The following is a 12,999-nucleotide window of genomic DNA, read 5'->3' as shown; positions in this document are numbered from 1 at the left end:
TGCAATGAGTGGTGATGCGACGAGGATGGCAAAGAAGGTTGATGACGAAATGAAGATGGCAAAGGTGAGTGGGGGGCGCAAATCTGACATCATTAACGAAGGGAGACTGCGTCTCAATCCGGTAGGCGGAAGGAGAGGCATGGTGAAGGACAATTCTCAGGCGGTTGTTGTGTCCAGTCGGCAGGATGCAAGGGTTGGGTCTCTGAGCGGTAACAATTTGTCTGACGGAGTTGTTAGGAATTGCAACAGGCTGTATTGGATCAACAATGAGCATTCGGAAGCGGTGAGAATTTGGACCATCGGAAAGGAATTGGGGTTCACCTTCTCGGGTGAGGAAGAAGTGGTGGTAGGCCGTATTCAAGCTATGGAAATTCGGGATAAGGCAGGAGTCAGGAAGGAAAGTGTAAGCAGAGTGGAGAACAGTATATCTGATGATGAAGGTAATTAGTATGAACATAAGGGGTGTTGGGGGTCCTCACAAAAGGAAGTATCTGAGGGAGTTGATTCATAAAGAACAGGCGAGTATGGTGTGCCTACAGGAGATTAAATGTAAGGATTTGGGGTCGCATGAGATTTCCAAAATGTGGGGTTCAAATGAGATTGAGTGGGTTGTGAACGGGAATGTGACTAATGTTGGAGGAGTAATTACGATGTGGAGGAAAAGTTGCTTTTGTCTTAGAACTGTCTTTAACGGAAGTAACTATAGCATCATCGAAGGGGAATGAAGGCTAGAAGACCCGATACAGACTGTGGTGGTCAACATCTACAACACAGGGTCATTGTTAGAGAAGAAGGCAATATGGGGGGAGGTGCGGGAGAAGAAATCGACGAGTAATACGAAGGTATGGTGTGTGGTTGGGGACTTTAACTCCATCAGGTGCCCAGGCGAGAGGAGGAATGTGGGTTGTGACGCCGATCACAGTAGTGAGATGAGAAGGTTTAATGCGTTTATTGAAAGCTCTGAATTGGTAGACTTACCAATGTTGGGTAGAAAGTTTACGTGGTACAAACCCAACGGATTGATAAAGAGTAGAATCGACCGGTTCTTAGTGTCGAGGGAGTGGTTGGATAGGTGGTCGGACAACAAATACCGGGTGTTAGATAGGACGGTGTCGGATCATTGTGCGCTGGTATTAGATACGGTCACCGTGGACTGGGGGCCGAAACCGTTTCGTTGCTTAGATGTTTGGCATAAAGATAGCAGGTTCAGGGAGTTAGTTCGCAATAGATGGCTTAGTTATGAAATCCAAGGTGGAGGTTTATTTGTGTTCAAAGAGAAGTTGAAATTGTTGAAGGCTGACTTAAAAGAGTGGAACAGGGAGGTGTTCGGCAATGTCTTTCAGCAAGGGGATGAGATTCAAAAAAGGATACATGAGTTGGATGCAAAAGATGACGAGAGTGAGTTGGATGAGGTGGGTAGGGAAGAGAGGAAGTGGTTGTTAGCAGAACTGAGAAGTAATAACCTTAGTCAGGAGGCCATTTATCAGCAGAAGGCCCGCATCAAATGGCTGAAGCAGGGGGATTTGAACACAAAGTACTTTCACTCGACCATAAAGTGGAGAAGAGCAAGGAATGGGTTCAACGGGGTGAGAGACAATGGTGTGTGGTATGAAAATCAGGGGGTGGTGAAGGATAAGGTTAGAAAGTATTTCAAAGAGAGATTCTCTGGCGATGATAGTTTGAGCGTCAAGCTAGATAATACAAGTTTTAAAAGGATCTCTGATGAAGACAATATCTGGTTGGTAGGAAGGATTTCTGAGGAGGAGGTAAAGGAGGCGGTGTGGAGCTGTGGCAGCGATAAAAGCCCGGGACCTGACGGCTTCAATTTTGGTTTCATCAAGTTATGTTGGGAGGAGTTGAAGGAAGACATCATTAGGGCAGTGCGTAATTTTGAGGAAGATGGGAGATGGCCACGGGGGACGAACGCCTCGTTTATATCGTTAATCCCTAAAGTGGAAAATCCCCAATGTTTGAACGAGTTCAGACAGATATCTCTGGTTGGGTGCATGTACAAAATTGTGGCAAAGATTCTGTCAAACAGGTTGAAGAAAGTTCTGCATAAGGTCATCGATGAGAGGCAGTCAGCGTTCTTGGAAGGTAGGGGGATTGTGGATATCAAATGTCTTAGTAGCAAATGAAGTGTTGGAGGATATCAAGAGGAGAAAGAGCAGCTGTATCTTCTTTAAGGTTGACTACGAGAAGGCATACGACTCAATCGATTGGAGGTTCTTGTTCTATATGCTGGAGAGATTAGGCTTCTGTGGGAGATGGGTCGGCTGGATTAGAGCGTGCCTTGAGTCCTCATCAGTGTCTGTGCTTGTGAATGGGAGTCCAACTCAGGAGTTCAAGCCCAGGAAGGGGGTGAGGCAAGGAGACCTGCCGGCACCGTTTTTGTTTCTCATTGTGGCAGAAGGTCTAGCTGGAGTGGTAAGGATGGCGGTTGATAAGGAATTACTAGAAAGTGTGGAGATCGGAGGTAGGCTCACCAAGATCAATATGCTTCAGTTTGCGGATGACACGTTTTTTTTTTTGTAAAGCAAGTGCTCATAGTGTGTTTGTCATCAAGGCCATTCTTATATGTTTTGAGTTAGCGTCCGGGTTGAAGGTTAATTTCCAGAAGAGCAATGTTGGAGGGATAGGGTGCAATAACCTCTTGTTACAGCGTTTTGCGACGGTCTTGAATTGTGCCATGATGAAGACTCCGTTTAAATATCTGGGCATGCCTGTAGGAGGAAATCACAGAAGAAGCAAGTTTTGGGAAGAGGTGGTGGAAAGAGTGAGGAGGAGACTAGGAAGATGGAAGGGTAAGTTTATCTCGATGGCTGGTAGACTGTGCTTGATTAAGTCGGTGTTATCTGCTTTGCCTTTATTCTATATGTCTCTTTATAAAATGCCGGTAACGGTGGCGAAGGAAATTGTTAGATTGCAGAGGAATTTCTTGTGGGGCTGGGGGTCAGAAGGTAGGAGAATCGTATGGGCCTCATGGGCTAAGGTGTGTGCTCCAAAAGAACAGGGGGGCTTGGTATGATCGACATAAGGCGCTTCAATATTGCATTGCTAGGAAAATGGATTTGGCGCCTAGGTTCAGAGAAGCAGGGTTTGTGGAAAGAGGTGGTGGAGTCAAAATATGGAGGCTGGAAGGACTTACAAAGTCAAAGGAAGAATCGGTTGGATTCTCTCTGGTGGAGGGATCTGAAGGATGTTTGGGCTCTAGACTTTTGGAAGGATAATTTTGAGGCCAACATCTTGTGGGAGGTTGGGAATGGGAGGGAGATCAGGTTCTGGGAAGATAGTTGGGCAGGCAATGTAGCCTTAAAAGAGTTGTTCCCGAGGCTTCATTCTACATGTACGAACAAGGATTCTTTGCTTTGGCAGGTTAGGGAGTGGTCTGAAAGCTTGGGGTGGGTATGGAAGATAGAATGGAGAAGAAACTTGTTTGAATGGGAACTGAGTCTGGAGCGTCAGCTGATGCATATTCTGGGAGATCAGACGGGGAGGGCGGACAAGGAGGATAGGTGGGCGTGGAATGATAGAAGAACAGAGAGGTTCACGATTAAATCAGCATACAGCATACTCAGGGACGAATATCAGGGGGAGGAGAGAGACATATATCTGGGTGTTTGGAGGCTAAAGGCGCAACCTTCTGCTCATCTGTTGGCGTGGAGGGTTTTGGAAGACAAAATTGCAACCAAAGCCAACCTAGTAAGGAGGGGGGTAGGGCTAATTAACAACATATGCAGCCTGTGCGGGAGGAGGAGGAGACTACGTCCCACTTGTTTTGTACTTGTAGGGTGGCTTGGCTTGTGTGGGAAAAGTGCAGTGAGTGGGTGGGCACGACTTTTGTGAGTCACAGGGACCCGAAGGACCACTTTTTAAGCTTCCGAATGAGTGGGGTCACGGAAAGTGTGAATCAGGTTTGGGGGTGTGTGTGGATAGCTGTGGTAGGGGAATTGTGGAATCATAGGAATAGGAAGGTGTTTAGAAATGGTAGGGTAGATCATATTGAAATTTTTGCAATGTCGCAGGTAAAGGCGTGGTCATGGGTTGTGTGTAAAGCGCAAGGTGTTTGTTTTTCTTTCTCTGATTGGTGTCTTGAGCCAATGGTATGTATGAGGTCTGTTATATTTCCTAGGAACTCATCCTCTTGAGAGGAGCAGTTGGCTTGTGTGTGTTTGGCAGGTTTCTGTATACGGGTTGAGATATCCCTGAAATATCTCTTTTAATTCATTCTTTTTTTGTCGATAAAAAAAAAAACCCAACTCTACATAGCCTATCTACTGTGTGATTGAAACTACTGTTGCTGTAAAAGATATGCATCCTTCTCATCTCCTCCTCCTTCCCCAACTACCACCTGTTTACAAGAGACCAGTCCTTGCCACAGAAATCAGTTTAACAGTGGAAAGAGGGAGCTGTTTTGGCTGGGAATGATTTAATTGGCTTCACTTATGGCCCTGTACATATCACCAAAACATACAGATAATGTTAGCCATGCAGTCCAACCTAACAAATACACCAAATAAAGACTGATATTATCAATGCAACCCAGCACTCCTTCATCCACCCACCTTGCTTTTCTAGGTTACTTATTTTTTTCTAACAAATTCCACCTATCTTTTTACCTAAAAATTATCCTATCTAATGTCCATTTTTTGGTTCCCCTTGCCCAAGTAAGAACAATTAATCTAATTTATGTCCCTTGCTCCAGTTCTAGAACCTTATTTTTTTTTCTACCTCACTGGGTCAAATATTTTCTTAATATACTATTCTTCTACTCTTATACGAACATTAGTGCAAGATTACAACGCTTGGTTTGGACACTCATTATAAGCAATATTATCTGTGTATGGTTGCTGCTGCTGCTAGTATTTCCAATACTCAAATATTCATAAAGTTTATCTTGAATGATGAACTTTGATAATTTAATTTATTGTTATGCAATGATTCATTTAATAGTTTTGTGAGTCTCTTTCATGATCTCTTAAAGAGAAATCAGATCTTCTCTAAGACTTACTATGGTATTGTTGGTAAGAATTTCTTTAATCTGTTTGATCTTAGAACTATATGATTTTCACAATATCATTAACATAAATATGTGTACCTTGATCCATGAAGATTTGCTCTTCAATATGTTGATAAAAGATGATCACAAAACTGGTTTTCTCCTTCTTGACCATTTTCTCACTTTTACCAGACTTTCTGATGGAGAGGAAAATGTCTCATGTACTTGGTTGAAGGATGACCAAATTCTTTCACTTAATAAAAAAAACAATCATCCGCACATCCCATCAATGTGCCTAAATATATAAACAAAACTTTTCAAAAATACCTTTTCAAATTTCAAATTTGAAATGTAATTACCTTTCAAATTTCAAAAGTAACTACTTTTCAAATTTCAAAAGTAACCTACCTTTCAACTTTATGATTTTTTATTTCTTTTAAATCACATATATGCCATGTAGGACATATATGCATATTTTACATTCTCCCACTTGGCCAATGTGGCAGAACTACATTAATTGAAAATAAACCATAAATACAAAGTTGAAATATCTTAAGAATTGGTTGTATCATTAAATCATCATTAAGTATAGGCTAATATGAGTCTTAGCGATTTTATGTCATTGGATCAACATAATTCCTTCTAAGTACTACAATATTAGTTTTTTACTTAATACGACCTATAAATGAAAGGCTCATGATGGTCCAACAATAATGTCTTAGTCAAAGACAAATCCTGTTATATCAACATAACTCTTTATGTATATACAACAACTAATTAAATAAATAGGATGCATTAAATATCAGAAACAATAATCTAATGAGCTCAGTGCCAATACATAAAGAACATAATACTCAATCATAATGTCAATAAGGGTTTTTAGATACACCCATTCTTTCAACATGCTCACTAAATGTCTTTGGTGGCAGACCTTTCGTCAAAGGATCTGCAACCATAAGATTGGTGCTAATGTGTTCAATTGACACCCTTTGTTTCTGAACTTCTTCTTTAACAACAAGGTATTTCAATTCCATGTGTTTAACACCCTTTGAATACTTGTCGTTTTTAGAAAAGAAGACTGCTGCAATATTATCACAATAAATTTTCAGCAGCTTGGCAATGCTATTGACAATTCCAAATCCTGAAATAAAGTTTCGCAGCCATAATCCATGAATAGTGGCCTCAGAACATGCCACAAACTCAGCCTCCATAGTGGATGCAACAATAACAGATTGCTTCGCACTCTTCCATGAGATTGCTCCTTCAGCTAAAAGAAACAAATAGTCAAATGTAGATTTTCTTGTATCCACACATCCAGCATAATCTGAATCTGAATATCCTATCACCTCAAGGTGATTGGATCTCCTATAAGTGAGCATGTAATTTTTTGTTCCTTGCAAATATCTCAATACTTTCTTTGCAACTTTCCAATGATCTAATCCTGGATTACCTTGATACCTGTCCAGCATTCCAACAACAAAACTGATATCTGGGTTGGTACAAGTTTGAGCATACATCAAGCTGCCAACGACAAATGCATAAGGAATCCGTTCCATTTCCTGCCGTTCCAACTCATTATTTGGAGATTGCATAAGACTAAACTTATCCCCTTTCTGAATTGGAACGACACTTGCAAAGCATTTTTCCATCTTAAATCTCTCTAGAACTTTATTAATATATGCTTTCTGAGACAAACCTAATAATCCTTGTGATCTATCACGAATAATTTCAATTCCAATCACATAGGATGCCTCGCCCATATCTTTCATTTCAAAGTTCTTTGAGAGAAATTTCTTGTTCTCATGTAATAAGCCAAGATCATTAGTAGTAAGCAAAATATCAACAACATACATAATTAGAATTATAAACCTGCTCTCATTGACCTTTAGATATATACATCGATCAACAATGTTTTCCGTAAATCCAAAGGAAGTGATAGTATCATTAAACTTAAGATACCATTGTCGGGAAGCTTGTTTAAGTCCATATATTGACTTCTTAAGCTTACACACCATGTGTTCCTTTTCTTTAATTGCAAAACCTTCAGGTTGATCCATATAGACTTCTTCCTCTAAATTCCCACTCAGAAAAGTGGTTTTCACATCCATTTGATGAAGTTCTAAATCATACCGAGCTACCAATGCCATGATAATTCTAAATGAATCCTTTTTAGAAACTGGAGAAAAGGTCTCTTTGTAATTAACACCATCTATTTGAGTGAAACCTTTAGCAACAAGTCTAGCCTTGTGTCTTTCAACATTGCCCTTAGAGTCACGCTTGGTCTTAAAGACCCACTTACACCCAACTCTTTTACATCCTTCAGGCAATTCCACAAGGTCCCAAACTTCATTATGATCCATTGATTTCAACTCTTCTTTCATGGCGTCTAACCATTTAATAGAATTATTGCTTTTCATGGCTTGTGAAAATGAAACTGGATCTTCATCAATACCTAAGTCAAAATCTAACTCTTGTAAATAAACCACATAATCATCAGAAATAGCAGGTCTTCTCTGCCTTTCAGATCTTCTCAATACTGCCCCATATGGTTCATTTGTTACAGGTTCATTGGTGACAACTTCATTTTGAGGTGTTTCATCATTTATTTGTTGTTCTTGTATGTTTTCAAATGTTTCAACAACTCTAGGAGCAACAACTTGAGAAGAAGTTTTAGGTAAAGGAATCTCCACCCTAACTTCTTCAATTTCCACCTTACGTGGTTCAACACTCCCACTGATTTCACCATTTTCAATGAATCTGGCTTTTCCAGTTTCAACAATTCTCGTACTATGGGCAGGACAATAAAATCTATACCCTTTATATTTTTCTGGATAACCAATGTAAAAACCACTAGTTGTTCTTGAATCCAATTTATTTTCTTGTGGATTATATATTTTTACTTCTGACGGGCAACCCCAAACATGCAAGTGCCTCAAATTGGGTTTCCTTCCTGTCCATAGTTCAAAAGGTGTCTTTAGAACTGCCTTACTGGGAACCCTGTTCAACAAATACATGGCGGTTTTCAAAGCATACATCCACAATGACAAGGGTAAAGAAGAATAACTCAACATACTCCTAACCATATCCATTAAAGTATGATTGTGCCTTTCTGCAACACCATTTTGTTGTGGTGTTCCTGGCATTGTATATAGGGCACATATGCCGCGCTTTTCAAGGAACTTACCAAATGGACCAGGATGTTGTCCCATTTCATCATACCTTCCATAGTATTCACCACCTCTATCAAACCTGGCAATTTTCACTTTTCTATTTAATTGTCCTTCAACCTCATTAATAAATACCTCTTAGGCATCTACTGACTGAGATTTCTCATGCTACAAATATATGTATCCATAACGTGAAAAATCATTAATGAATGTGATAAAATACTTTTCTCTACCAAAAGTCGAATCTTCAAAAGGTCCACATATATAAGTGTGTATAAGTTTAAGGAGTTGTGTGCTTCTTGTGGTTTCTTTCTTAATTATGTGTTTTGTATGTTTTTCCTTAATACAATCTACACAAATACCAAGATCAGTAAAATGACACACGTCCTTCTTTTGTTCTTTGTGGATTTTGGCAGATGACTCATTAACCTTTAACGGTCCTTTATTGCCCCTTTGATTCTTCTTTTCTGGTTTCTTCTTAACTCCTGACTTTCCCACAAGATTGACAAAGTGATTTCCTTGCTTCTTGAGTCTTGCTTCCTCTTGAATAAGTAAACTTTGCAATTCTGTCACATTCCATTTATCTTTAATAGTGTTGTAATTTATTTGGAATGGACCATACTGAGGAGGCAAGGAATTCATGATGAATTGTACAAGGAAATTTTCATTCACTTCCAATCCCATGGATTTCAATCTTACTGCTATGTTTTTCATTTCATGAGGTGCTCATACATTGTACGACCACCATCAAACTTCATGGTAGTTAACGTACCCATTAATGTCCCAGTAATTGACGTATCAGCCGTATCAGATTGAGACATACTTTCCACAGATTCAAAAAATTTCTTAGCATCATCAGTTTTAGGAATTGTTGACCTAATGCTCTCAGTCATTGTCAGTCGCATCAACAATAAACTTAGTCTACTTTATCTTTCCCAAGTCTCTGCTAGTTTTAGTAATAGCAACGGGCTTATTAGTTAAGAGTGTCAAATCAAGATCCAGAACACCTAAGTGAAACTGAACTTGTTTAGACCATTGAGGAAAATTAAGCCCATTGAACTTCACAATAAACGAGGCTTGCGAATGAAGAGAGAGAAAATCAAATGCTGCATAGAACATATAATGTTCAGAGTTTAATGCTTTGAGTTATGAACATAAACATATAATACATATTCAGATAACATTCATATAGACAATAAATGTACATTGAAGTTCTCCTTTGGGTGATCCAACAATGCATTTCAATAAACATAATTGATGCTAATAATATATATATATATATATATATATATATATTCTTACGTAAATGATAATTAGATATACTTCAATTAGACATGTTTGCAATCTTTGGATATATTGAACATATCTGATCAAATATATTAATTAACTACTATCATGTTCATAATTTTATAAAACAATTAATCAACCTTTGGGTGATCCTTAAACATTTTATAATCAATGAACTTCAATATACCCATTATAAAATATAAACATGTATGAATCATCATGTCATCGCATTAATAGCATCACATAATTATGGGTAATTTTATTTTATTTAATTTTACATTTATCAAAACATTCTAATTTGGCCACTTTGGTGACTAACAAATTATTTGTAATGTACACATAATTTAATGAAGGACAATGTTCTTCATTGTGGAGTTTGCTTGTCTTACTTTCATCCTACTACCATGATTTTGAGAAAACAATACTAACTATTAATAAAATTTACATAGTATGGCTTCAATTTCATGTCACTGTTTGCAATAACAAAGTATAATTTATTATGCTTCCACTTCTATGATTGTACTTTAGTCTTTAGTGCTATTATATATAACTCGTTCATACTATACTATTGAAGAACAATTTATTACTTTTATATCTATGTAATCAAAGAAATCTTGAATCATCATAAAGAAGAATAATCTACTTTTCCAATGCAATAAATTATTAATTTGACGAACCCTTAAAGGTGTTAATCAGCTCAAATATATAATTGATAAAATTATCAATTTTCTCATCAACAAAATTAGGGTTATCAATTAGTGGAAATAATTGACAAAAATAATGGGAAATCATACGTTCTTAAACCTTGCTCTGATACCACATGTAAGAATTTCTTTAATTTGTTTGATCTTAGAACTATATGATTTTCACAATATCATTAACATAAATATGCGTACATTGATCCATGAAGATTTGTTCTTCAATATGTTGATAAAAGATGATCACAAAACTGGTTTTCTCCTTCTTGACCATTTTCTCACTTTTACAAGACTTTCTGATGGAGAGGAAAATGTCTCACGTACTTGGTTGAAGGAGGACCAATTTCTTTCACTTAATAAAAAAACAATCATTAGCACATCCCATCAATGTGCCTAAATATAGAAACAAAAATTTTCAAAAATACATTTTCAAATTTCAAATTTGAAATGTAACTACCTTTCAAATTTCAAATTTGAAATTTAAAAAAGTAACTACTTTTCAAATTTCAAAAGTAACTACCTTTAAACTTTATAATTTTTTTTTTAAATCACATATATGCCACGTAGGACATATATGCATATTTTACATTGTTATTATAAGTATACCTGTCCCTTTTTATTTTGATAATCTGAGCTCATTTCCAACTCTTCATAAGATAGGGTAATTTCCACTATTTTGACTAATGCTTAAGGAAAGTTAGATAGCATTTTCTCTTTTCACTAATGTATAATACATAGAATTTCTTATTAGTAATATTGTCCATTTCTTGATGAGGTGATTGTAAATCGGGCTCAGTGCTAATTTGTGTCAAATGAGAACATCAGTGAAACTTGGATGACTTATGAAAATCTAGATATGGTTGAATTAGGTAGAGTTTATTCCATCCATATATATATATATATATATATATTGTAGAACACCAACTCTTAGATGTTTTTTTTGTAACATATGAGATTTATTTCAATAACTATTTTGCAAGTACAATATATGACAATATCTTTAATCTTTTAAGGTTTGTCTTAAAAATTCGTTAACTTTTTGTCAATTTCTTTATGAACAGAAGATGACATGGAATCGTGAATGGATGTATGATAGGTGTCATAAAAGAAAAGGTGCTTTGAAAGAGTCTTTTATATTGGAAGTTGAAGAGTTTATAATCAAAGCTTGCCAACAAGAATGTTATCACAATGATAGGGGAATACGATGTCCATGTAGTAAGTGTGATTGTACAAGAATTTTGGAGGAAAGATTTGTGAAGCTTCACCTCTACAAACATGGTTTCAAATATAATTATTGGATTTCAACTGATCATGGTGAACACATGCTAGAAGGTGACTTAGATAATGATTTTTTTTTTTTGATAAGCAAAGAATAAAATAAAATAAAGGAGATACTTCAGGGGTATCTCAACCCGTATACAGAGCCACGAAACCCAAACCAACTAAGGTTATTGGTTTCTTATAAAGAACATAAAACACATATTCCTTCCACCAACCCATAAACCTACACAATTGGGCTAAAGAGACTAGTACTTGCGGTCCCTCACAGTACCACAAATCAGTATCCATTATACCACTTATGCAGCAAAACCAAATATAAAAAATGATTGTGGCAATATCTAATGTCATAATCCAAAGATCATGTACTCCCTAAGCAGATCCATCCAGCAAAGCTTCTACCCTCCCTTCCTTTCCATCATGTTGCTCCCAATTCCACGCTTCTTGGGCCGTTTTAACATCTCAGTACTGATTTAGAAACGTTCTTAGGCTTCCATTATACCATGCATGGCTACTTGCAGGATTCATTTGACATCTTTCCATTCACTACTTCTTGTACAAAAATGAATGATGACAATTACATGGGTTTGGGAATGGATGGTGCACACAATCAACCACAAGATGACCAATTCATGTCGATGGAAGACATGGTGTATGATGGTCTTAGGCAAAAAAAGTCATTCCAAGTACCAAACATAGATAACATAGAAGAGCCTTTAAATAAAGGAACTCAAAGATTTTATAAAATTTTGTTGGATGCAAGTATGTCATTGTATGAAGGGGAATCAGACTCAAAATTATCAATGTGTGTCAAGTTATTAGCTTACAAATCCAATTGGAATATTCCAGACCAATGCTTAGACTTTATTTCAAAAATGCTTCAGGATGTAACACCCACCAAAACAGGTTTGCCTTAAAGTTATTATGGTGCAAAAAGGTTAGTGTCGAAGATGGGATTAAAGGCTAATAATTGATTGTTGTGTGGATGGCTGCATGCTCTTCTATGATAATGAATACGATAAAAATGATGTAGCATTGCTTGAATGCAAGTTTTGACATAAGGTATCGTCACCACAACACGGGAACAAGTAACAAAATACCAGTTCTTGTAAAGGCAATGTTCTATTTCCCAATAATTCCAAGGTTGCAAAGAATGTCTGCTTCAACACAAACTACGAAAAAAATGACATGGCACTATGATAACAGAAGCACTAATGGTGTTTTGCGTCATCCATGTGATGGTGAGGCTTGGAAACACTTTGATAGAGTATATTCCGATTTTTCTGTGGAGGCACGCAATGTGCGATTGAGTTTATGCTCTGATGGTTTTAACTCATAAGTACAAGCTTTAATTGCACCCTATTCATGTTGGCCATTAATTATGACCCCGTACAATCTTCCTTTATAAATGTGAATGTTTAAACCTTGTATGTTTTTCAGTTGTATCATACCAAGGCCATTTAATCCAAATGTTGGTATTGATGTATTTTTAAAGCCTTTGATAGATAAATTGAAGAAATTGTGGAGTGGTGTCCCAACATATGATATTTCAAGGAAAAAAAACATCATG

The 12,999-nt window shown here is 37.2% G+C and overlaps 1 pseudogene; it reads left to right on the top strand.

Annotated features, from left to right (window-relative positions):
• The first annotated feature begins 11,215 nt into the window (after window positions 1-11,215).
• On the top strand, window positions 11,216-12,768 carry LOC150025630 (uncharacterized; annotated as a pseudogene).
• Window positions 12,769-12,999: the final 231 nt, after the last annotated feature.

Source organism: Phaseolus vulgaris, chromosome 8 (assembly GCF_051622355.1).
Source record: "Phaseolus vulgaris cultivar YP4 chromosome 8, ASM5162235v1, whole genome shotgun sequence".
Classification (NCBI taxonomy): Eukaryota; Viridiplantae; Streptophyta; class Magnoliopsida; order Fabales; family Fabaceae; genus Phaseolus; species Phaseolus vulgaris.
This window is presented reverse-complemented; position numbering and strand designations above follow the sequence as displayed.